The sequence below is a fragment of the Rhineura floridana genome, chromosome 5 (assembly GCF_030035675.1).
Source record: "Rhineura floridana isolate rRhiFlo1 chromosome 5, rRhiFlo1.hap2, whole genome shotgun sequence".
NCBI lineage: Eukaryota > Metazoa > Chordata > Lepidosauria > Squamata > Rhineuridae > Rhineura > Rhineura floridana.
Genome location: NC_084484.1, coordinates 165,748,481 through 165,775,878, shown reverse-complemented (window position 1 = coordinate 165,775,878; position 27,398 = coordinate 165,748,481). Strand labels below are relative to the sequence as shown.

The 27,398-nt window shown below is 43.3% G+C and overlaps 1 protein-coding gene across 1 annotated transcript in view; it reads left to right on the top strand.

Annotated features, from left to right (window-relative positions):
* The window catches only part of CNTN5 (contactin 5), a 324,115-nt gene that overhangs the window by 244,325 nt on the left and 52,392 nt on the right, over positions 1 to 27,398 (top strand). The gene's annotated exons all lie outside the window — the stretch shown is intronic.

Genomic DNA, 27,398 nt, shown 5'->3' with positions numbered 1-27,398 from the left:
AAAGAAAAAGAAAAATGTTTTCAAGTTATAAGATGTAGAGATACTCTGTGCTTTAGTGTTACATATCTGTTTTGGATTTTGTTTGCAAAGACTGGGCTACATCTCAGCACACCATACTGTAGATGTGAATTCATTATTGCTAGATGGCAGATGATCATTGATGAGAGGCTCCATTTGGGAAATGCACATCAGTGTGCAATCTAGGAAGCATCGTAATCATTTTTATCAATAGCATTATTTGCACTTACATGCCACTCTGCTGTCACTCAGTGACCCTCAAAGTGACTTGGTCAATAGTCAAAAAATTCAAAGAGCAAAGAAACAAAAAACAAATAATACAAATAATTTAGTAAAAGTGTATGACATACATATGAAAACAGCAACCAGGAAACTATAAAAATCAAGCAGAAAAACATTAAACCATAGATTTTCCAACATGGGCTTTAAAATCTCCAGCCAAAACTATAAAAGAACTCCAGTATCAGATATCCAGAGAAGATAATTACCCCTGGGAATCCTGAAGCTGGCTGCCACTAATGTAGAATAGCACCTTGCTCCATAGAGCAGTGGTTCCCAACCTTTGTCAGCTCAAAAAATTTCATGACTCCCCCACACACTAATTGTAATTTTAATCTCTGTTAATTGAAAAAATGCTGCATGGCAAAATCACATCTTGCCGCCCTGAGCTCCTGCTGGGAGGAAGGGCAGGATATAAATCAAATAATAAATTAATTAATCTCCAAATATCCCTTTCCATAAAAAGCTCCCTGCAGACAGGGAGGTGTTGCTTTCTTTTCTTAATGCAAAGGTCCAATCAAATTGGTATCCCACACACACACACAAACATAGTCTGAAGATGTGCAGTCCTGTCTCCCAACACAAGTGGGTTACAGTGCTGGACTAAGATCCCCACCCAGCCATGAAGCCCACTGGGTGTTCTTGGACCAGACACAGTCTCTCAGCCTGACATATCTCACAGGGTCTGTGTGAGGATAAAATGGAAAGGGGGGGAGACAATCAGGTGATCACCTTGAGCAACTTGGAGGAAAGGTGAGATATAAATGCAATAATAATTAAATAAATACATATATTTCAGCCTCAGTATGTGGACCCCAGCCTCAGCCAAACTGCTGACCTTGTAAATAATAATAATGATAATGATAATCAAAAAGCAGCAGTGTGGTAGTGGTGGGGATGCTAGATTGTGAAGGCAAAGGGGTGGATAGTTGCGGTTAGTGCTTTTAGGCCTTGGGAAGATAATCAGAACTGATGACTTGGTTAGTGTGCACTCGGGGAATGAGAATGGAGCAGAAGACAGATCAGTGCATGCTCACAAACAGACCTGCCCCTCCTGCAAGCATCTGCAGGTGTGCCTGCATTTGGGCACATGGGAGGGGGGAAGTCCTCAGCTACCTCAGCATCTTGGAGAGAAAGATTGCGGGGGTGGAATGTAGGCGGAAGAAAGGGGAGATGCTGGCACACACACTTAGCCTCAGAGATGGGGGGGTGAGCAAGTCCTGAGCTTCCTCGCTGCTCCTTGGCTATGTCCGGCTGAAGGTGAGATCTGGACAGCCTTGCAAATAACAATAATTTTTAAAAGGAGGTGATAGTGAAGCAGGAGCCAAGAAAGGCAGGCAGTCTGGCTTCCAGGAAGGAAGGGAGAAAGCAGCGTTTCCTTGCAGCCTTGCTTCTTTTTGCTTCATGAAAAGCCCTCTCCTCTTGTTCAGAGTAAGGGCATCGTCAGCAGCAGCAGTGTGAGGAAACAGGATTTGTCAATAGTAATGCCCTCTTCTTCCTGGTAGCTCCACCCTCAGCCTCCTTTGGTGTCTGCCACATGTTTTATAGGCAGATGCCTGCCCTCAGCGCGCCTGAAAGATGCTCTGGCTCATCATCAAAAGACCTCTTCTCTCATTTGGAGCAAGGGGGAGGTGTCATCTGCAGCGGCAGTGGGGAGCAGACAGCGCCCAGGGAGTGAAGAGGGTTTTTAAAAAATATATAAATAATTTAAGAACATAAGAACATAAGAAGAGCCTGCTGGATCAGGCCAGTGGCCCATCTAGTCCAGCATCCTGTTCTCACAGTGGCCAACCAGGTGCCTGGGGGAAGCCCGCAAGCAGGACCCGAGTGCAAGAACACTCTCCCCTCCTGAGGCTTCCGGCAACTGGTTTTCAGAAGCATGCTGCCTCTGACTAGGGTGGCACAGCACAGCCATCATGGCTAGTAGCCATTGATAGCCCTGTCCTCCATGAATTTGTCTAATCATCTTTTAAAGCCGTCCAAGCTGGTGGCCATTACTGCATCTTGTGGGAGCAAGTTCCATAGTTTAACTATGCGCTGAGTGAAGAAGTACTTCCTTTTGTCTGTCCTGAATCTTCCAACATTCAGCTTCTTTGAATGTCCACGAGTTCTAGTATTATGAGAGAGGGAGAAGAACTTTTCTCTATCCACTTTCTCAATGCCATGCATAATTTTATACACTTCTATCATGTCTCCTCTGACCCGCCTTTTCTCTAAACTAAAAAGCCCCAAATGCTGCAACCTTTCCTCGTAAGGGAGTCGCTCCATCCCCTTGATCATTCTGGTTGCCCTCTTCTGAACCTTTTCCAACTCTAGAATATCCTTTTTGAGATGAGGCGACCAGAACTGTACACAGTATTCCAAATGCGGCCGCACCATAGATTTATACAACGGCATTATGATATCGGCTGTTTTATTTTCAATACCTTTCCTAATTATTGCTAGCATGGAATTTGCCTTTTTCACAGCTGCCGCACACTGGGTCGACATTTTCATCGTGCTGTCCACTACAACCCCGAGGTCTCTCTCCTGGTCGGTCACCGCCAGTTCAGACCCCATGAGCGTATATGTGAAATTAAGATTGTTTGCTCCAATATGCATAATTTTACACTTGTTTATATTGAATTGCATTTGCCATTTTTCCGCCCATTCACTCAGTTTGGAGAGGTCTTTTTGGAGCTCTTCGCAATCCCTTTTTGTTTTAACAACCCTGAACAATTTAGTGTCGTCAGCAAACTTGGCCACTTCACTGCTCACTCCTAATTCTAGGTCATTAATGAACAAGTTGAAAAGTACAGGTCCCAATACCGATCCTTGAGGGACTCCACTTTCTACAGCCCTCCATTGGGAGAACTGTCCGTTTATTCCTACTCTCTGCTTTCTGCTTCTTAACCAATTTCTTATTGGACCTCTCCTCTTATTCCATGACTGCTAAGCTTCCTCAGAAGCCTTTGGTGAGGTACCTTGTCAAACGCTTTTTGAAAGTCTAAGTACACTATGTCCACTGGATCACCTCTATCTATATGCTTGTTGACACTCTCAAAGAATTCTAATAGGTTACTGAGACACGACTTTCCCTTGCAGAAGCCATGCTGGCTCTGCTTCAGCAAGGCTTGTTCTTCTATGTGCTTAGTTAATCTAGCTTTAATAATACTTTCTACCAGTTTTCCAGGGACAGAAGTTAAGCTAACTGGCCTGTAATTTCGGAGATCCCCTCTGGATCCCTTTTTGAAGATTGGTGTTACATTTGCCACTTTCCAGTCCTCAGGCACGGAGGAGGACCCAAGGGACAAGTTACATATTTTAGTTAGCAGATCACCAATTTCACATTTGAGTTCTTTGAGAACTCTCGGGTGGATGCCATCCGGGCCCGGTGATTTGTCAGTTTTTATATTGTCCATTAAGCTTAGAACTTCCTCTCTCGTTACCACTATTTGTCTCAGTTCCTCAGAATCCCTTCCTGCAAATGTTAGTTCAGGTTCAGGGATCTGCCCTATATCTTCCACTGTGAAGACAGATGCAAAGAATTCATTTAGCTTCTCTGCAATTTCCTTATCGTTCTTTAGTACACCTTTGACTCTCTTATCATCCAAGGGTCCAATTGTCTCCCTAGATGGTCTCCTGCTTTGAATGTATTTATAGAATTTTTTGTTGTTGGTTTTTATGTTCTTAGCAATGTGCTCCTCAAATTCTTTTTTAGCATCCCTTATTGTCTTCTTGCATTTCTTTTGCCAGAGTTTGTGTTCTTTTTTATTTTCTTCATTTGGACAAGACTTCCATTTTCTGAAGGAAGACTTTTTGCCTCTAAGAGCTTCCTTGACTTTGCTCGTTAACCATGCTGGCATCTTCTTGGCCCTGGCGGTACCTTTTCTGATCTGCGGTATGCACTCCAGTTGAGCTTCTAATATAGTGTTTTTAAACAACTTCCAAGCATTTTTGAGTGATGTGACCCTCTGGACTTTGTTTTTCAGCTTTCTTTTTACCAATCCCCTCATTTTTGTGAAGTTTCCTCTTTTGAAGTCAAATGTGACCGTGTTGGATTTTCTTGGCAATTGGCCAGTTACACGTATGTTTAATTTAATAGCACTGTGGTCACTGCTCCCAATCTGTTCAACAACACTTACATCTCGCACCAGGTCCCGGTCCCCACTGAGGATTAAGTCCAGGGTTGCCGTCCCTCTGGTCGGTTCCATGACCAACTGGTCTAGGGAATAGTCATTTAGAATATCTAGAAACTTTGCTTCTTTGTCATGACTGGAACACATATGCAGCCAGTCTATGTCCGGGTAGTTGAAGTCACCCATTACTACCACATTTCCTAGTTTGGATGCTTCCTCAATTTCATATCTCATCTCCAGGTCTCCCTGAGCATTTTGATCAGGGGGACGATAGATTGTTCCCAGTATTAAGTCCCTCCTGGGGCATGGTATCACCACCCACAACGATTCTGTGGAGGAGTCTGCCTCTTTTGGGGTTTCGAGCTTGCTGGATTCAATGCCTTCTTTCACGTATAGAGCGACTCCGCCACCAATATGTCCTTCCCTGTCCTTCCGATATAGTTTATATCCAGGGATAACCGTATCCCACTGGTTTTCTCCATTCCACCAGGTCTCCGTTATGCTCACTATATCAATGCTCTCCTCTAAGACCAAGCACTCCAGTTCTCCCATCTTGGTTCGCAGGCTCCTAGCATTAGCGTACAGGCACTTGTAAGCAGTGTCTCTCTTCAAGTGTCTTTGGCACTTGTGGTTAGGCCTGTGGTAATTTTGCTCTTCTGAATTTATATCCTGTGCCCCTGCTCTCACAATGCCTACTTCTAGGCCTACCCCTTTTAAAATTTCATCATTTCTTTGGTTTTTATCCCAGGGGGGAGGTTTATTCCGAACCGGACCTTTCTCAGCTCCTGTCGGGTTTCCCCCCTCAGTCAGTTTAAAAGCTGCTCTGCCACCTTTTTAATTTTAAGTGCCAGCAGTCTGGTTCCATTCTGGTTCAAGTGGAGCCCGTCCCTTTTGTACAGGCCCGGCTTGTCCCAAAATGTTCCCCAGTGCCTAACAAATCCAAACCCTTCCACCCGACACCATCGTCTCATCCACGCATTGAGACTGCAAAGCTGGGCCTATCTGGCTGGTCCTGCGCGTGGAACCGGTAGCATTTCAGAGAAAGCCACCTTGGAGGTCCTGGCTTTCAGCATCCTACCTAGCAACCTAAATTTTGCTTCCAGGACCTCACGGCTGCATTTCCCCATGTCGTTGGTGCCAACGTGCACCACGACCACTGACTCCTTCCCAGCACTGTCTACCAAACTATCTAAACGACGGGCGATATCCGCAACCTTCGCACCAGGCAGGCAAAACACCTTGCGGTCTACACGCCCATCACACACCCCACTGTCTATGTTCCTAATGATCGAATCACCCACTACAAGGATCCCTCCACCCCCTGGAGATATATCCTCGGCACGAGAGGATAGCTGCTCATCCCCCAAGGAATGGGTCCCTTCTAAGGGATCGTTTCCCTCTTCCTCAGCTGGATGCTCTCCTTCCCCGAGACCATCGTTGTCCATGATAGCAGGAGAGCTATCATCGTTGGAGTGGGACACAGCTATAACATCCCTAAAGGCCTCCTCCACACACCTCTCTGCCTCTCTCAGCTTTTCCAGGTCCGCCACCTTGGCCTCAAGGAAATGAAGTCATTCCCGGAGAGCCAGGAGCTCATTGCACCGAGAGCATACCCACAACTTCTGTCCAACAGGCAGATAGTCGTACATGCTGCAGGCTGTGCAAAACACTGGAAAGCCCCCACACCCCTACTGGCTTCTTACCTGCATAGTTTTGTTTAAGGTTTATTACGTCAATGGGTTGGAGACTGCGGTTTAGTTGAGGTCAGGGAACAGACAGGCAGAGTGGGGGGCCCTGGCCTCCTCGCCCTGATGCCGAACTCGCTCTGCTGCTTAACTCGCCTTGATGCTTTGTCAGCTGGGGCTCCCTCTAGCTCGTGGAGCAGGCTCCCTCGCTAGGGTGCTCTGACTTTATATGTGTGGCTGGTTCCTCCCAGCTACTGCTGCCAGCCAATGATGTGTTACTTGAGGCTGATGGCTATCAGCTGGGGCTTAACTCTTTAGTATTCTCTCAGGCTTCCTTCCTGAGCGAGGGGCGGGGCTGTTTAAGCTTTTGGCTGCTTTTAATCTCAGCAAGGGGCTGCGCCTTCCAGGCAAGTCTTTTGTGTTTGTTGTTTTCCCACCTAGAACAGCCTGACCTTTCTTTAACCTAGGGAAACAGAGCTTGTGGTTGTGTTTCAGGAAGGCTGAAGCTGCCCTTTTTAGCAAGGCTGAGCTGACTCTCTCCCTGTATGTATCGATGGAGTTTCCTTTCCCCCCTTCTCTCCGACTGGAATTTAGCCTTGTTTACAGTGTCCCCTGAAGCTTTCCTGCTAGGGTGGTGTTGAAAACTAGCTTTCTATACGCTTCCTTCTCCTAGGATCTGTCTCCTAAGATATAGGTTCTTTCAGGATTTGGCTCCTAGCTCAGGGTGACCTTGGGCTGCCCTTCTTAGTTATTGCTCTGAGTTGTTTTACTTCAATTAACTAATGGAATAAATGGGAGCTACTTACCCTCTTTTCGCTCTGCTGCTTAACTCGCCTTGACGCTTTGTCAGCTGGGGCCTTGATGCTTCGTCAGCTGGGGCTCCCTCTAGCTCGTGGATTATTTCTTTACTGTTTGGGGCCCCTCTGGATTACTTTACAGCCCCCCAAGGGTCACAGCCCCAGGTTGGGAACCACTACCATAGAGAATATGCATTCCAAAAAAGTTATGATAGATAGGATTCCTGATTGCTTGGCTGTAGCAGCTTCCATAACCACTCTCCCTGATGGGCTAGGTTTATGTTCGCTTCCTTACTTACATACAAAAGATTTATTCAAAAACAATCCCCCCATCTTCATTTATTCATTTAACAGGATTTGTATACTGCTTACTCATCAAAGCCTCAAAGTGGTTTACAGAAAATATTTCACATCTGTAATCTGAAGTGGTCTTCAGCATGTAGACCAGGCCTCAGAGTGCTCTGTAAAACACAGCCAACAATACTCCCCAGAAGATGTGCATTTGCGGAGCAGGGATGGAAAGCCTACAAGTCCCAGCCAGTATGAGTCAGGGGGGAGATGGAACCTGGAGAACCACAGATTCCCCATCCCTGTTATAGGGGAAAGTAAGTAGTGGCAGGAAGCTGTATTTTGGGAACCTTAGCTGTCAGTATCGATCTTCTCATTGATGAATCCTTATAAATGTCTGAGGAGCCCATAACCACATAAAAAGGCGGGGAAAATATCCAGAAAACAGCAGAGACCAGAAGACAGTGTCTTGGACACTGGCCCCATCTACACTATACATTTAAAGCAGTATTACACCACTTTTAACAGTCATGGCTTCCCCCAAAGAATCCTGGGAATGGCGGTTTGTTAAGGATGTTGAGAGTTGTCATGAGACCTCTATTTCCCTCACAGAGCTACAGTTCTCAGATTGGTTTAACAATCAGTCCCTCTTCCCAGGGAACTCTGGAAATTCTCCAGTCTAAGTTTTCTGTTCTGGACTTTTCCCAGTGAGTTGTAAATAAGAAATACTTCAGTTGTTGAAAAATGGAAATGGACTGCTTTCAAGTCGATTCCGACTTATGTGCGACCCTACGAATAGGGTTTTCATGGTAAGCGGTATTCAGAGGTGGTTTACCATTGCCTTCCTCTGAGGCTGAGAGGCAGTGACTGGCCCAAGGTCACCCAGTGAGCTTCATGGCTGTGTGGGGATTCGAACCCTGGCCTCCCAGGTCTTAGTCCAACACTCTAACCACTATGCCACAATTGTTAGAAGCAGGTTAATGTAATATAATGTAATGTAATGTAATGCTGTTCTCCCTTAGACAATAGTTAGGGCTGAAATAGAAAACTGGAATACATGAGCAGGGTCCAGAGAGGGGGAATCCTGAATAGAACCCATGGTGGAGTCTGGCAATAGCACTCCATGATTTGGAGCAAATGAAGGGTCAGATCCCAGGCCTAAAACTGTCTGTGTATCTAAACTTTTCAAATGGGAGAACTCATTGTTCAGTGGTAGAGCATATACCTTGTATATGGAAGACCCCAGGTTCAATACCTGGTAACTCAACAGAATTGTGTAGCAGGTGATAGGAAAGGCCTTTCTCTGAGACCCGGAGAGTCTCTGACAGTCAAATATGGGATGGATTAGTTCTGTGCCAAAAATAAAAAAATCCTTTGATTCTTTTTTAACCGTTCTTCATCAAATAATAAGAGAAAAGGTGTGTTTGAACATCATCAGAGGACAGAGAACATGTGAGTGAAATTCTCATGGGTAGGCTGAAGAGGCTTTCTTTTGTTTATCTTACTTTCAAGGTGGTCAAGGAGTGTCATCATCTCACCAGCAGTCTGTACTCTGCAGCCTTCCTGGGTGCCTGCATTTCAGTGAAAGCCCAACAGAAGACATCATATGGTAACTCCTTTCCTGGGTGTTTTTTTTTTTCAGATCAGGAAGTGCAGGCAGCCAGGGAGGCTGCAGCATGTTGGAAAAATGTTTACTGGAAAGAAAAATACCCATGCCACCCTTCACCACCTCACAACAATAAGGAAAGCTCAAAAACCCATGATCAACAAAATTCTAAAGAAATTCTAATGTGCCCAGGGAACAAGGCAGAAAAAAAGGAAACTTTTGAGAAACTGGATGACAGATTTCAGTGCAATCAGTACAACAGAATTTTCTGTGTGCATGTATGAAGAGGATAAATGTCCTGGACTGACCCATAAGCTGACCCATAAGCACAACAATCAGCCAGGCAGGGTTATTCTTGTTTTTTTTCTCCCTGGATTGGTTGGGAACCACAGTCATTATAAATGCTCTAATTACGTAATTGCTTCAAACTTGTGTGTGTTTGGAGCATGGTATCTTATCATCCATATAAACGTCAATAAATCGAGCCATAGCATTTGCTGAAATCTATTTAAATAAGTGGCAAATTTAGCAAGTGTATCATTCACCATGTCTCCTGTCAATAGTCTGATTAATTCTTGCTTCAGGTTCAATTTTTTTTTGTTTTAATATGCATATTAATTGATTCTTAGTCTTTTGAGGGTTTTTTTAAAGGAGACAATTTTTTAAAATGCCATTGTTTACTGTTCTTCTGAAGATTCATAACAGTTCTATGCAAGCACAGTTTGTGACTGTGATGTACCTGGGGGTCCTTAAAAGAGTTCTTACCTCTCACTCTATACCCTGGCAGTCCCTGATAGTCACTAAATAGATAAATTTTCCTGGGCATCTAAATGTCCCACCTTTGACACTGGTATTAAGGCCACAACTGAATAGCCCAATGGATAGTTAGCTGCCACCACCTACTGGATATAGAGCAGTAGGACTCTACTACAGTTTGCCTAAAAGGTCCAAGGCAAGGATGTGGGGTGAGATAATACAGGTTGCTCAAACCACACAAATTGTAATTTAAACAAAACAGTTTGGCTTCTTTATAAAATAAGCAGAACATGCAACTGCAGTAAAATAAAGAATAAAAGGTTGCTTCTAACTTCTAAACTTGCCTTACTAACTAATATAGGCAGGTAGCTTCTCTTAGGTGCTGCAGGCTTAGATCAGCCTAAAATTAGCAGTCCTTCCCTCCTGGAAGATGACCAGTGTGTACTTCAGGTAGCTTCCCCCAGCTAACTCCAACTGAAGAGCCTGAAGACAGGCTAAACGTTTATAGGTCTGTGTGTGTTAAATTGACACAGTGGCTTAACACTGTATCAAGATATTGTCAGGAGTGAAATAAGGGTCACAAAGGTCAACCTTGGTTGTCTTTTAGGAAGAAGGGCTGAGGAAGGAATGCAGGATGGACCACTGAGGTTGTGGGGTGCAACAGAAGGTCAACTTAAACATGTTATGTATTTTCTAAAAATCAACCCTAATTTTCCCAACTCTCTGTAACAGTGACACTGCACAACATCATTGCAGTTCACGGCATCAGTCTTACCTTCCAATTTCCTGGCTATGTGGAGCGTGAGCCAACATGAGATAGCCTTAACTCTGATCTTAAACAGACAGGTTTTTAAATCATTGAACATTTTTTTCATTTCACACAATGGTGTCCGTGGTGGCTACCAACAAATAAGATACAGTGCCTTGCAAAAGTACTCAGACCCATGACCAATGCTGTCATATTACTGAATTACAAATGGTATGTTGTAATTTCGTTCTGTATGATATTTTATTTTGAAAAACTAAAACTCAAAATCAATTATTGTAAGGTGATACTGGTTTTATGTTGGGAAACATTTGTAAGAAACATAAAAAACTGAAACATGTTGCTGGCATAAGTATTTAAACCCCTGTGCTGTGGAAGCTCCCAGTTGACACAGATGAAAGAAATTGCCCTATTGAGGACACAGTTACCTTACCATGGGCCTCCACCTGTGAACCATTAAAGCTGCTGTCACATTGTCCGGATAAAAAACCCATTGTTCAAGGATCATTGGTCAGGCTGTGGATCTGAAGGAAAATGAAGAGCATTCTACAGAAGTGAGAGATAATGTAATACAAATGCATAGATTAGGGAAAGGGTACAAACTAATATCCAAGTGTTTGGATATCCCTGTGAGCACAGTTGGATCAATAATCAGGCAGTGGAAGCTGCATCACACCACCCAGGCACTGCCAAGGAAAGGCCGTCCCTCAAAACTGAGCACTTGAACAAGAAGTAGACTTGTGAGAGAAGCCACAGAGGGGCTAACAATCACTTTGAAGGAATTACAGAGTTTAGTGGCTGGGAGTGGAGTAATGCCATATCAAGTCAACCATATCAAAAGCTCTGCATAACACTAGCATGTGTGGGAGGGTGGCAAGAAAGAAGCCGTTACTCAAAAAGTACCATCTGAAAGCACATCTGGATTTTGCCAGAAAACATGAGAGTGCCCCAGCTGGGATGTGGGAAAAGGTTTTGTGGTCAGATGAGACCAAGATAGATCTTTCTGGCCAAAACTCAAAGCACTGTGTGTGGCGCAAAGCTAACACTGCCCATGCCTCAAGACACACCATCCCTACAATGAAGTATGATGGTGGCAGCACCATACTGTGGGGATGCTTCTCATCAGCAGGGACTGGGCATCTTGTTAAAATTGAAGGAAGAAGGATGGAGCAAAATACAGGGAAATACTGCAAAAGAACCTGCTTCAGTCAACTAAAAAACTGAAGCTTGGGAGGAAATTCACTTTTCAGCAGGACAGTGATCCCAAGTACAAGGCCAAAGCAACATTGGAGTCAAGTCTGACTCCAAAGGGCGGCCAGGTGGGGCCCTGCCTGAGGGCCCCTGAGGGGCCCTTCTGCTCCCTTCTGGATTCATGGCAGGATCGCTGGTGGCATGCATGGGTGCTACTCGCTCACATCCTGCCATGAGCTAAGATGGCACCAGAGGCTTCAGCCCCTTAGGGGAACCTCGGCCACCACCTTGGTTAAGGGCAGTGCTGCGTGCACAACCACACAACAGCCAAGAAAGGTTGGTTAAAGCAAGGGAATGGTGGGGGTTCCGAAGCTCTTGCCATACGATTCACAGAAGGGGAGTGCCGGGGCCCGGGGCAGGCTTGTACCCAAGGGCCCCAGCATATCTGGGGCTGTCCCTGATTGGAATGGCTCGAGAACAAAAAGGTGAATGTCCTACAGTGGCCCAGTCAAAGCCCTGATCTCAATCCCATTCTCAATCAGATCCCAATCTGTGGCACTCTGAAAATTGCGGTCCACAAGCAATGTCCAACCAACCTGAACAACCTGAAGTGAATCTGCCAAGAATAGGCCCAAATCCCTCCCATTCTGTGTGCAAAACTGGTACATCTATCCTCTCTCCCATGCTATTCAACATCTATATGAAACCGCTGGGGGCCATCATCAGGAGTTTTGGGCTGCAGTGCCATCAGTATGCAGATGACACTCAGCTCTATCTCTCATTTAAGTCCTTACCAGAGTTGGCTGTGAACACCATGTCCAAGTGCTTGGAATCCGTAAGTGGATGGATGGGAGAGAATAGGCTGAAGCTGAACCCTGATAAGACTGAGGTGTTGCTCGTGGGAGACCAAAGAAGGTTAGGAATTACTGACCTGGTGCTTAATGGGGTGAGTTTATCCCTGAGGGACCAGGTCCGCAGTCTTGGGGTCATTCTTGACTCCCAGCTGTCCATGGAGGCTCAGATTACAGCAGTGAGCCGGGCAGCTTGGTATCAATTACATCTGATACAGAGACTGCGACCCTACCTTCCTGTTCATCTGCTCCCACGAGTGATACATGCCCTGGTCTCCTCTCGCTTAGACTACTGCAATGCGCTCTACATGGGGTTACCCTTGAAAACGGTCCGGAAACTACAACTGGTACAGAATGCAGTGGCACGCTTGATTAAGCATAGCCGCCACTGTGATCACATCACTCCAGTGTTATTAGATCTTCACTGGCTACCAGTTGTTTACCGGGCCCAATTCAAGGTGTTGGTGTTAACCTTTAAAACCCTTTACGGTTTCGGCCCAGTATATCTGAAGGACCGCCTCCAGAGTCACCGATTATGCCGCCTGACGAGATCAGCCTCACAAGACCTTCTCTCGGTCCCACCGGTGAGAACAGCTAGGCTGGTACGGACCAGAGAGAGGGCATTTTCGATTGTGGCCCCCACCCTCTGGAACTCCCTCCCTCTTGATCTCCGACATGCTCCCTCCTTGTCAAGCTTTCGCCATGGCCTAAAGACCTGGCTTTTCAGGCAGCCATACAAGATTGGGATAGATTAATTCTATGCTATATGAACTGAAGGATGGTTTTTAGCTTAATTTGATTGTTTCTAGTGTATATATGTACTCTTTTATTCTGTTGTATGTCGCCTAGAGTGTCCCTAACCCGGACAGATAGGCGACTGAAAAATAAAATTTTATTATTTTTTTTATTATTATTACATACCTACCCTCAAAGACTCAAAGCTGTTATTGCAGCGAAAGGTGGCTCTACCAAATATTAATGTGTGGGGGTTGAATGAATACTTATGCAAGCAACGTGATTTTTATGTGTCTTACAAACATTTCCCAACATAAATCCAATGTCACCTTACAATAATTGCTTTTGAGTTTCAGCGTTTCAAAATAAAATATCATACAGAACAAAATTACAATGTACCATTTGTAATTCAGTAATATGAGCACACTGGTCAGGGGTCTGAATACTTTTGCAAGGCACTGTAGCATATAACAGAAAACAATCCTATAAAATCTAACCGGTATACTAAACAAGTGGGTTTTTTTAAAAAATCAATAAAACAGCCAGTTAAATGCTGCTATTAGTATTGTTGTTTTATCAAAGTACCAATTACTTTTCCAAATTATTATTGTAGTTATCCAAATTATCATTATTATACATAATATTAATATTCCATTATCTGCAGTTGGAGGCAGCATGCTTCTGAATACCAGTTGCAGAAACCGCAGGAGGGGATAGTGCTCTTGCAGGCTTCCCATTGACCTTATCCAGCAGGCTCTTCTTCTGATCTGATTTCATCACAGTAACAATACTTTGCAAACTCCTGCCCTTATTTGGACACAGGCAGCTCTGTTCCCATCACTTTGAGCTCTGGTGCATATTTTACAAGGCTATAAGTTAGAAAAAGAGCCAGGAACATGATTTTAAGTATGCAAGACATTCCACTGAAGCAGCTGGGCATTTGGTGCCTTGGGGCATGGCATCAATTACATTATCTATTCATGGGGAAGTAAGAGTCGAAATTGAGTAGAATCAGAGTTTACCCTGCTAATCATGCATGCACGCTAGATTCCATGAGCTAATAAGCTGGTGACATTTATCAGTAGCAGCATGTGTGCAGGAATTAAGGAGGGCAAAGAGAACGCCTGATTCCAAATTAGATCTTCCAAAGAATAAAACGTTGAATAATGAGCTGTTTCAAACCAGCTTGTTTTTTGTTCCTTATCGGGATAAATATGGTTTTAATGTTTTCCACCCATTTTAGTAAATGTGTACACCTCTTGTACCAAAGTGTAAAGAATCAAAATGATACTTGTGCAAACCATTCCCTCACCCCACCCCCCAAAACTCCAACACCTGGAACAGTACCTGAATTACAGAAACTGAACCAAAAATAACATAAAATAACGAAAAATAGAACCAGACTGCTAATTTAGATAAGGTTTTAACTAAAGCTGACCAGGTACTGGTCTTAAGCTGCGCTACAAATCTATAAATGCACGTTTCTTACTGAACCCTACAAAAAAAAGATCTCACACTGAAGTTAGCTCCTGGTGGGTGTTTATATATGTGGAGCTTATGAAGGTGTTTCTGTTCTCTTCAAGGGCTGGTGCAATACAGAGAGGTATCCATTTGTTTGTTTTCAGTGAACTCGTATGACCTTCAACAAATCTGCTTTCTCTCAGTCTGTCAAGTCTCCACATCAGCCACATGGAAATGATAATTCTGGCATATCTTACAGGGGGTGTTGAGAGGGATAGTGACATATATAGTGACAATTCATGAAGCAAATGGGATTGCAGGGCCCTCCCCCAAACTTAAATGATTTATCGTCCCTCTAGTATTTAAAGAGCTCTTCAGAGTCTCATTAAATTATCCTCTAAATAATGAAAAGGAACCCCTATATTGTCTGGGACATAGCTAGCCAGTATGGTGCCTTTAGATGTTGTTGGACTACACCTCCTTCCCTACAGACCCTCTCAGTTGTTGAGATCAACAGAGGAGACCCTTTGGGTAGTTCCGCCACCCTTGGAAGTTCGTGGAACTCCCTACCGAGGTGCATCTGACAACTTCATTGTACAATTTTAGGTGAATACTGAAGATGCACTTCTTTACCTTGGCCTTCAACACTTGAGATGTATATTTTTAGAACCCACCCTATTTTTGGTGATGTTGTTTAGGTTGTTTTTAACTTTTTAGCATTTTAAATTATGTATTTTAAAGTTGCTGTAACTCTCCCTGGGGACCTCTGAGTGAATGGTGGGTAATAAATTCTAATTCTAATAGTAATAAGAATAGTAACAGTAGTAGTAGTAGTAATAATAATAATAATAATTTTATTGATTTTGCTCACAGCAGAGAGTACGCACCTCTCTCTCTCTCTCTCTCTCTCTCTCTCTCTCTCACTTGCTCGCTCTCATATTCGAAGCTACATGTAGGGAGGAAGCAAGCCAAGCCTATAATAGCTTATAACAGCAGAGGAGGACAACTTGAAGCTGCTTTCCCCTCAAAATATTGATAATTCCTTCAAAAAGATTGATAGTTTCTTTCAAGATACTGATATTAATATTGATATTTTGGGGAAGGAAAAAATTTATTTATTTATTTATTTATTTATTTTTAAAACTTATATACCGCCCGACTAGCAATAGCTCTCTGGGCGGTGAACATAGATACAATAAAATACAATATAATACAAAACATCAGTCTAAAATCAAATTTCACAATCTAAAAACAACAAAGGCTAAAATCAAATTACAAACATTACAATCATTAACAAAAAATTAAAATGCCTCGGAGTAGAGAAAGGTTTTAACCTGGCGCCGAAAGGATGATAGTGTCGGTGCCAGGCGAACCTCCTCGGGGAGACTATTCCATAGTTCGGGGGCCACCACTGAGAAGGCCCTTGATCTTGTCACTGCCCCCCGGGCCTCCCTATGAGTCGGGACCCGGAGGAGGGCCTTCGTAGCAGACCGTAGTGTACGAGCCGGTTCATAGCGGGAGAGGCGTTCCGACAGATATTGAGGTCCTGCACCGTATAAGGCTTTATAGGTTAATACCAACACTTTGAATTTGGCCTGGAAGCGTATTGGAAGCCAGTATTGGACCAGTTAGCAGAAAAAGAAGGAACTCATATAGATATTGCCTGTTAGCTTGATGGGATGTTTTCGAAGTGGCACTGGCCAACGGATCCCATCCCTTATAACATGACATTAGCTGAAGATGGAGCTAAAGCCCCTGTAATGCAAACTTGTTATTTTTTTTAGTTCATTTATTTAAGGAAATAAATGTTGGCATTGCATTAAAAAGGGAGAGAAAAGGGAAAATGTTCAAATATTACAAACATTGGCAAAGCATATGAATTGCAATTCAGGTTTTCTGTAAAATGAAGCTCGTTAATCTCTCCCCCGTTCCCCATCATTTTCTACTTGCGGAAAAATGTTGGACCAACTTCTTTGGAAGAAGTAACACATTTTCACATCTCATTTCAGAAGAGATGTGATGGGAAATGTCTTCCTAGGAGGGTGTGAACTTCAGGGCTGCCCTTTTCATACTATGAAAGGGTTTTCATTTAACGTAAATATGTATAAAGGAAAAGGGAATGATGACAACAAAGAAATGCAAAACTCAGCTGAATTGCCAGGATGCTTTAGCCCATTCATCAACAAAGCTTTGTCAAGCTGTTGACAAGCCTATTTTCTTAACTGAGATCAAACACCTTGAAGAAAAGAAAGCTTTAACACAATGTAACACTTAATAGTGTACACATAGGGGCACATACATAAATAAACTTCTGTTCTGCAAACACAGATACATACAGCTGGATACTACTAACCAGGATGTTTGATGGAGAACAAGTGCAACAAGTGCCCCTTTGGATGTTTTTAGAGTTGTGACAGTGGGTAGTATTTAAGTTTAGTCCTACTCAGAATAGACCCATTGAAGTTAATAGACATGATTAACTTAGATTTATTAATTTCAGTGTGTTTGCTCTAAGTAGGACTTAGCTGAGTGCACACCCATTGAGTGTAGGGGTGGAGGAGAAAATGTGTGTGTGTGCATTTTAATGAGAAACTACCTAATTCATCCTTCTCAAACAATTGGCAAACCAGAAAAACACCCATCCTTCAAAACTTGTGCTTCTCTAAAAATTTTGATGCAGTTCTCCCACCAAACAATATGTACAAAGATGCAAATATTAGGGGGAAATGTGCATAAAATGTATATATTGGTAGAAATAACATATAAAATCTGTATATTCAGGGAAATTGCTTGCACAATCAGTAGTGTAGTGGTAAATTCAGAAGTGCAGGGTCCATGTTAGTCATATCTATGCCTCTTTCCTCCCCCCCTTTTTGCTATGGGGTTGAGAATGAGATCCTTGTTAATGCCTTCTCCCACAACAACAGACATCTGCAAGAGCAAATAAGCATGAAAGGAGAGAATGTTAGCTACTGAGAAGAGTCTTCTCAATGGCTTACTCACTTCCTTTCACTCTGATTAGCTCCAATCAGCAGGAAAGGACAAGGAAGCATGTTAGAAAACTCTTCTCAGTGGCTAACACACAGTCCTTTCTTGCTGATTGGCTCACAGGATGCTGGAGACATAGGGACCCTGCTCCCAAAAAAGTAAGGGTCTCAGAGTCCCTGAGACCCCTGATTACTACTCCTCTGTGCACAGTGTGTACATTAGTCAAAGCTGCATACAAAATTGTGTTCATTAGGATAAATTTGCTCTAAAATGCTGAGGATTTTTCAAATAACAACCACCACCACAAATTGCTACAAAAATGTGGAGAAGTGAATTTAAAATGAACTGAAACTGACAGATCCATCCATCCCTAGGTGGGTGTCAGTATAAAACTTCTCTTCCCAAAACCCAAGATTGAGTTCATTTATTTATTTTACAAATGAATTTATTACACAAATTTATCTTACAAATTTATTTCACGTCCAGGGCCTATCGATAGAATACAAAAGATAAAAATCTAAAAACACTAAAGCCATTTCTACAATTATAGAAATAAAATTCCATAAAATGGCTGGGTCTGGGGCACACTTCAGGAGAAAGCCTTCTAGCATGTATAAGGGCTATGGAGCCGCTGAACCCCAAAATCCCCTCCCATCTGTGGCTTTGCCTGTTCTGTTCTGCAGTGCTGGCCTCCGTTATGAGAAAAGTTCTTGTCCCAAATGTTGCCCATTAGGTTAGAAATTGTCAAGAACTGCCTGTGAATCAGATATTTGGGACTTTGCATGTACCAAAATTTCACAGTTCTCAATAGCACAGGAGTAACTCAGGAGAAAGCCATAAGGTTGTATTCAGCTAAATCCTACGCAGAGTAGACCCACTGAAATTAATGAGTCTAAGCTAGCCATGTTGATTAACTTCAGGTGGTCATCTTTTTGTAGCAAATATATTCCAAATGTGTCATGCTTTCTCTAGATTAATCTCACTCATTGCATTCTATGCCCTTTGCTCCAGGATCCTGTCTGATCTTATGTTAAGACCTGTATTGACAAGACAATAATACCTCTAAGGCGCTAAATTGCCAAGACAGACAAAAGGATAGCAGGGGAAACAGAGGCAAAAGCGACTTGATCAAGGTCACACAGTATGCCACTAGCAAAATGCGGTCTAGAACACATAAAAAACATTGTTTTACACATTACAATTAGGAATCAGATTAGAGCTGTCGAGTTATTAAAGCTAGATACAGCCAAGAAAGAGGAAAGCAATATTTCAAATTCTAATGCATGACAATGGCCTTGGTTTATCTGATCCTGAGTGACCTTGGACAAAACAAGACAGGTACACAGCACCATCAGCACTGAGCATGCACTGGAAAGTAGGGCTGTATTTCAGGGGTAGAGCATCTGCTTTGCATGCAGAAGGTCGCAGGTTCGATCCCCGGCAGCTCCAGGTAGGACTGGGAGGGATCCCTGCCTGAAACCCTGGAGAGCCACTGCCAGTCAGTGAAGACAATACTGAGCTAGACAGACCGATCTGCTCAATTCAGATGACCCAGTCTAGCCCATAGTTTAGAAGATGGATGGAGAACATGTGGCTCACCAAATGTTGTTCGCCTCCAACTTCTTGTGCTCCTGCCTGCTTGCGAAGTTCATTTGCACATTTTGTCTTAATATGAATGCTCTGCATGTATACATTTGAGAAGGCGGCTTCCAACATATAAATTACAATCGGCACTCATGAAACACCATTATTTATTTATTTTTTATTATTTTATTTATATCCCACCCTTCCTCCCAGCAGGAGCCCAGGGTGGCAAACAGAGATGCTAAAACCACTTTAAAATATCATAAAAAGACCTTAAAATACATTTTAAAAATTTTTTAAAAAGACATATTATTAAAGAAAACATATTAAAAGTAATTCTAACACAGATGCAGACTGGGATAGGTCTCAACTTAAAAGGCTTGTTGAAAGAGGAAAGTCTTCAAAAGGCGCCGAAAAGATAGCAGAGATGGCACCTACCTAATATTTAAGGGGAGGGAATTCCACAGGGTAGGTGCCGCTACACTAAAGGTACATTTCCCATGTTGTATGGAACGGACCTCCTGATAAAATGGTATCTGCAGAAGGCCCTCACAGTGATCGACTGGGTATATAAGGGATAAGACCAGGTATCCTGGTCTCAAGCTGTATAGGGCTTTGTGCGCCAAAACTAGAACCTTGAACTTGGCCCGGTAGCAAATGGGCAGCCAGTGCAATTCTTTCAGCAGCCAGGTGACATGTTGGCGATACCCTGCCCCAGTGAGCAGTCTCACCGCTGCATTTTGCACCAGCTGCATGTAACAATGGTGGAATTAACAATAACATTCTTTTTTAAAATGAATAAAATAGCAGTATCAATAAACAGCATGCAGCCAAGCGGAATAATGATAGAATCAATACAAATAGTTTAAAATTTATTTAGTTGCATTTCTAAACCGCCCTATAGCTAGCAGCTCCCAGGGCGGTGTACAACATGATAAAACCACAATATTTAAAATACAGCAAGTGTGTATTGCGCAAACAATATAAAACATTATATAAACAAAGTAAAAGAAAACTAGAAATAAAATAAGTAAGATTAAAAGCATAAAATACATTAAAATGCCTGGGTGAAGAGGTGGGTTTTTACCTGGCGCCGGAAAGATGACAGGGAAGGCGCCAGGCGTATCTCATCTGGGAGGGCATTCCATAATTTGGGGGCCACCACCGAAAAGGCCCTAGATCTTGTTACTGTTCTCCGGGCCTCTGTATGGGTTGGGACCCGGAGAAGGGCCTTAGACGTCGAGCGGAGTGAACGGGTAGGAACATAGCGAGAGAGGCGTTCCATCAGATATTGCGGTCCAGTGCCGTTAAGGGCTTTATAGGTAAGAACCAACACTTTGAATCTGGCCCGGAAACATATTGGAAGCCAGTGCAGTTGGGCCAGAATAGGTGTTATGTGGTCGAATTTCTTCGTCCCAGTAAGAACTCTGGCCGCAGCATTCTGCACTAGCTGAAGTTTCCGAATCGTTTTCAAAGGTAACCCTACGTAGAGAGCATTACAGTAATCCAATCTAGAGGTTACCAGAGCATGAATAACTGAGGCTAGGTTCTCCCTGTCCAGATAGGGTCATAGTTGGGCTACCAGCTGAAGCTGGTAAAACGCATTTCGTGCCACCGAGGCTACCTGAGCCTCAAGTGACAGAAGCGGATCTAATAAGATCCCCAAACTACGGACCTGTTCCTTTAGGGGGAGTGTAACCCCATCTAGGGCAGGTCTGACATCAACCATCTGAGCAGAGGGCCCTCCAACTAACAGCATCTCAGTCTTGTCAGGATTGAGTTTTAGTTTGTTCGCTCTCATCATTTGTTTCATCAGCAAATCAAACCAGAAACATGAGCGTGTCCTTTTTAGAAAAGGTGGTTCTAAACAACTGGGTCTTTAAAGGCTGCTTATGTAGGAAACAATTATATGAAAAATTGAGTGTGGCCTTTGTGGCAAATACTGAGAAGCACATCCACACACGGATGAACTGAGTTGTGGTTTCAGGTACATTCACAATCTGCTCAGGTCAGATGACTCAGTCTAGGTCATAGTTTAGAAGATGGATGGAGAACCTGTGCCTCACCAAATGTTGTTTGCCTCCAGCTCCCATCATCTCCAGGTAGCATGGCCAACCATCAGGGCACGATATGCTCCGTTCAGGGACAATTCAGATACAGGCTCAATATATTCATTTCAGGCTCAATTCAGATACAGTATGCACAATTCAGATCACCCACTGACCCCTTAGTTTAGAGCAGGTTGGGGAGACTGCTCAAGTCCAGTTCCCATCAGCCCCAGCCAGCATGGCCAGCAGCCAGAAATAATGGGTGTTGTAGTCCCAGCGTCTGAAGCACCACAGATTCCCCATCTCTTGTTTAAAGGTTGAGAAATGAGCAATCCTTTCATACACTTCCTCTTCCTACCTTCTTCAGTTTTAGCTTATTTTTAAGCATTAATCATAACGCTCAGCAATGGCATCTGAATCAGCACACCATGCTTTGTGCTCACCATCCAAACCACCAGTAGTGGCTAGTGTGGTGTGGTGGAGCCACAGAGTTGCCTTCCTGACACCTGCCTTGCTGTGGCTTACCTGAATGGTGACAGGGTGGGGCAAGGTGGGGGTGAGCTCCGGCCCGTGCAGATGCACTGGCAGGACCACCAGATTGGTTCCACGGTTGTGTCCACACAGCTCTGACTTCGCCATCACCCTGCCCAACCTTAGCGCTGTCCTGTTAAGTTGCAGCAATGCTGGTGTCAGGTGGGTGAATTTGCCCCATGAAATCTGCCTCTACTGAAAACAACAGTTGGAACTTATGGTTTGAAGTGGGCTTCCATATGTGGTTTAGAGGGCAGGTACAAGCCATAGTTTGCTGTGTATGTGTTAGTCTGGTGTGGAGCTGGCAAGAGACAGGGGCTTGCTCTCTCTGCTGAATCCAAGGCTATGGCTTTGGGGCACCTCCCTATAAACCTATGGGGAAACAAGATCTGTTGGAGTGTTAATACTGTGAGACCCTTCCATCTTATGCTCAGGTTGCGTATATGTATAAATAAAAGCATATATCCTAAAGACACCGTAGTTTCCAGTCACCTTCATTCCAAGGAAACTGAACCCTGGGTAAGTGCTGGAACCCCACTCAGATTGGGGTGCATGCAACAATATGGTTATACTCTCCCCTCTGGGAATTGCTGGGAATCACAAGTGGAGAGAGTTACTGTTGCATTCAGGTTCTGCTTGAGGGCTTCCTATAGGCATTTGATTGGCTACTATGAGAACAGGATGCTGGACAAGATGGGCTTTTGGCCTGATCCAGCAGGACTCTTTTGTTCTCTTCTCCAACTGGTGAAAATACCCAGGCATGGAGAATGCAGGGAATTTGTTGAATTTTTGCAATATATTGTTTTATTTAGAAATAGAGTGTAAGCAAAGGCAAACAGCAGGCACTCCTCTAGGGTGGCAGATCAGTTTTTTCATCAGATCCCTACAGAGAAGTCCGATACCCCCAGGGGACTTTCAAGTTCTCTCTGCCTCTGTTTCTTCCAAAACTGTAGAGCTACTGTTTTACACACACACCCCAAAACAGCTTGCAAAGTGTGGCAGAGCCACTAGACTAGCTTGCTGGGAATTGGATCTCTGTTGCTTACTGGGAGTGGGGAAGCAGCAGGGAGGTTGGCACGATGCAAATGCACCAGCAGAAGCGTCAGATTAGCTCTGTCGGGGGTAATTGCATCATGCTAACTTCCCTTCCACCTCGTCCCTCACCCTTCTCACGAAACAACAGCAACTCACCTGCCAGGAAATTGGCCACCTGGTGAGCTGCTTCTGACACACAAAGAGCACATGGTCGCTTTTCCCACGCTCTGATGCCTGTCTCCTTCAAAACACCCAAGAGAGGTATCAAGGTGTTGGGAGACCCATCTCATAACTGTTAGCACCTAAGAGACATCAAACAACCATTCTGTGGGGCATAGTGGCCTAACAAATTAATAGTCAGCCAGAAGCTGTAACAATATTTTATCACCCCAAGCAGCAAAGTGTCTGGGGGAATCTTTGGAAGCAGCATCTATCTCCCAGAGCGACATATATCCTTGAAGCTCCCCAAGGCTGCTTTCTTGCCAAATGCAAATTCAAACAAACAAACAAAAAATGTTTTCTCTTTCACATGAGACTCAGTGTGATCTGCAACCCTACCTGGCCTTGATTGCCTGTTTATTATTGTTGTTGTTGTTGTTGTTGTTGTTGTTATTATTATTAAATTAAATTTATACCCTGCCTTATGGCCAAAAGGCCCTCAAGGTGGCTTACAAAAAACACGAATATAGCAATACATCAATAGAACATAATACATCAATACATCAATAAAATAATACAATTCTCAAAATTAAATAACAAATAATATTATTAAAAAGAAAATAAAACAGCAATTACAAGCTTCCAATAGTAGGTATCATACTGTAGGAATCATACTGGATCCTTCTGATCTTTTTGGAAATTATGGCTTGAGTTGTCATGGCTTCGTCTCCTGCATGGTTTTTATCCAATTCTTCCAGCAATAATTAGCATGCAGTGTTTGTGGCTTGGCCAAGCCGCAGATAAAGAAAGGCTTTGAGTAACAAGCTATAGAGCCAGCGTTGGTTGGTGTCCATTGGGAATGGTAGGGCAGAAGGCAGGAAGACCAACAGTAGGTGGATCCAGAGCAAAGGACAGGCAGAGCCACCCCCTGTCTGGTTTAAGTAAAAAGGCAGGCAGGCAAGTGATAGTTGGTGGGGCAGTGCCCCATTCATCCTAGTGGGCTAGCCTCCACTGTATAGAGCAGCATGATCCATAATTGGGGTTGCCAAGAAGTTATTTTTAAAATTCCTGATCAGTGAGTGAGGCCAGGTGTATGTCAATGGGTGAAGCCTGGGTGAATGTGCTTAGGAGGTGGGACCTGGTAGTTATAGAATATGTCAAGGGTAGGGTTGCCAGGTTCAAGGCCTGAGACTGATCCTGTATCTTTAGGAGAAGAGAAAGTCAGCCAAGTGCAGGTGTTCTTGCAACACTGTAATGGGAAAAACCACAAGGTGGAATTCTCCCTTCCCCCTGCACAACTTTTAAAGATACAGAAGACCTGTTAGAGGCCGGGCCTGGCAACCAAGAGGTCTTCTGTATCTTTAAAAGCTGTGCAGGAGGAAGGGAGAATTCCACCTTGTGGTTTTTCCCTTCACAGTATTATAAGAACACTTGCACTTGGCTGACTTTCTCTTCTCCTAAAGATACAGGATCAGTCTCAGGCCCTGAACCTGGCAACCCTAGTCAGGGGATAGGAACTGTCAGATTTCAGCACAATAGGAGCAGAATGAAGAGGACCATGATGTATGGTCAGCAGAGGGGAGAAAATAGACAGTAGCAGAATTAAACAGTTACACTTTTCCTGCAGTTGAACCACTTTAGGCTTCGTGTATGTATGTGGGGTGGAGGAAAGAGTTTCATGTCTGAACGTTTTCATGTCCACAGCTAGATGACTAGTCTGTCAGAGAGAAGGAGTTAGCCTGGTCTCCTTCCTAATATCCTAGTGGTCTGGGACAGCATGCAAGCAAAAAAGACACCTGCTGTCTGAACTGGTGCAATCCATTAAAAAAAATATTACCACTTAAGAACATAAGAAGAGCCCTGCTGGACCAGATCTAAGCCCCATGTAGTCCAGCATCCTGTTCTCACAGTAGCCACATAGCTCTGGATTGTCTACACTGACTGGCACTGGCTGTCTGGGGTTTCAGAGGCAGGAGTCTCTCTGAGCCGTGCCAGGGATTTAATCTGGGACTGAGCTACAGCCCTAGCCTTGACTAGTAACCATTGCTATCCTTATCCTTGATTCTGATTATTATAGTCTGTCCCTATGTGTGATATCCTTTGTTGAACCCTTCCCATCATTGCTTGTGGATCCATGAGGTATCCATATATTTGTATTGTTTTTTGCCTGGTGCTTAGAAAGTGATGGAGTTAGCTGCACGTTCTAAGATGGTCCTCCAGATGTTGCTGGACTCCAACTCCCATCATCTCAAGCAGGCATGGCCAGTGCTCAGGGATGAGAGTTGGAGTCCAATGACATCTGAATGTCATTCCCTATCCCTGATCTAGAGCAGGTTTTTCACATTCCTTTATAAGCAGCTTCTTTCTGGCTAGGTTTTCATGTGCATCATCTGTATTTATTGGCCAGTATATGTATCACTGCTGATAATTACTATCTAGATTAGCAACAAGGTACTAATTATGTGGCAATAAACATAGCTTATGAGCAAATAGTTCTTGGTATAAAACTGTATTCCATAATATAATATTAAGAGAATTTTCAGAGGAAGCTGCAAATATAGAACCCAGTCCCAATGACAAGGAAAAAATGGCTCATTTTAATAGTTTTCTTCATTGAACATTTATTCATTTAACACTATTCCCTCTCTGGCTGTATATTTTTTGGTATGGTGCAATGCAGGGGAAAATATTGCTTTGACATATTTATTTGTAAAATGGTTATTCATTCCAGAGAGTTTCACTGTACATCTCTGTATTTTACAATTCGGGGCAGAAAGAGATTCATTCTTTGGACAGGTTTATTCTTTTAACATTTATTCATTTAAGGAGGGGTTCAGTCTACAATGCCATTACCAACAATCCTCCAGAAAGGTGCTCATCTCCAGCTGAGTAACAAACAAGGCCATCAGCTCAGATACTTCATTAGGGTGACTGTGCTCTAAATCAGCAAAATGACAGATGAATAAATAAGGCACAAGCATTTTAGGTACCAAGGAGAAAGGCTATTCTTTTAAGAACTTGAACACACTCTGATTTAATATGATGTTTTACTGCACTTCCATTATCTACCAAAGGACTAGGGAAGGAATGGCATGATCATAACAACAACAAAAAATAGAACAGGGTACGGCTATGCCCTAGGAGATCACTTAGTGCCATTATATAAATTTAGGGTGGGCAACTGAAGCTGTTATATCTGCCCCCTGGCATCCCTACCAAATTTTATTCACTTGCTTATTTTAAACATAGGAATACTGACCTGCAGTTGCATGGCTTCCCAAACTGTTTTAACAATACAAAAACAACAAAAGCTTTAAAATAAAACCAGCAATAAAATCAGTAAGTTAAAACAGAATATAATCGACAAATTCTGTGCAGCAACAGCAAACCTCATTCAAAATAAGGGGGACGGAGCAACATTTCCAGCTCTTCTAAAGGATGTTGAAAATGGAGGCTGGTGATGAATCATAAGAGTATGGGAGTTCCAGAGGGAAGGTGCCATAACTGAAAAGGTCCTGTATGTTGTTGCCTCCCCCAAACACACTCCTTAGAAGCTGGAGATGTTCTGAACGGGCTCTCTGAAAACACCTTTCTCCCCAATGTTGGACACAAAATACAGCATTGGAGGCAAATTAACCATTTATCAGACCCAGCAAGGCAATTCTTATGGGCGGTATTCAACTAACTTTTTGAACTACGCTAGAGTCAGCACTAGCACAATGGGATTTCTCCTCCTACTCCTCCTACATGCAGCCCATGCCATCCCCAAATCTGCAGGGGAGCAGACAGTGTGATCGTTCTGTTGCATAAGGAGAAATCCTTGCACGGATGGAACAATTGCATTAGTGCTATATTGAATACAACCCAAAGCTTTTATATCCCTGTTAACTGAACCTAAGAATGAAAAATGGGAAATCTACTGCTCCAGGGGACACCACATGTTTCATGCACTCAGGGCAGCTATTGGCACTTCAGATCTCTCCGCCATATTTATTTCCTTGTGATGCTGTGCATGTGCAAACATGTGAACATTTGAAGTATAATAAAGAAACATGTAGGCCAGGCAGACAGTAGAACTCGGAGATTTATAAAATCCTTTACAGGCTAGCCATACCTGCATTTGGCTTGGAAATTCTGTTCAGTTTGCATTATGAAGGTGAATCTATCAAATTAGCACTTTCTGAAATAACATGTGAACCAAAACACAGCCATCATTTGAAATTTGCACCTCCAAATTTTGCAGTCCATTTCTTCAAGTAATGCGTACAAAATGAATATACTATGGTAAAGTGTGCAGAAAAGTGCATATTAACACTCAAAAATGCATTGTATTAGAAGAAATTGCTTTGCAGAAATGTGTGCTTTAAGCAAAATCACATATAGTTGCTTGGGGACCTTCGGGTATCAAGCGACTAATAAATCAAATAATAATAATAAATACAAATATGTTTATATTAGGAGACATTTGCACTAAAATGTGAATGTATTTTCATGAGGACTTT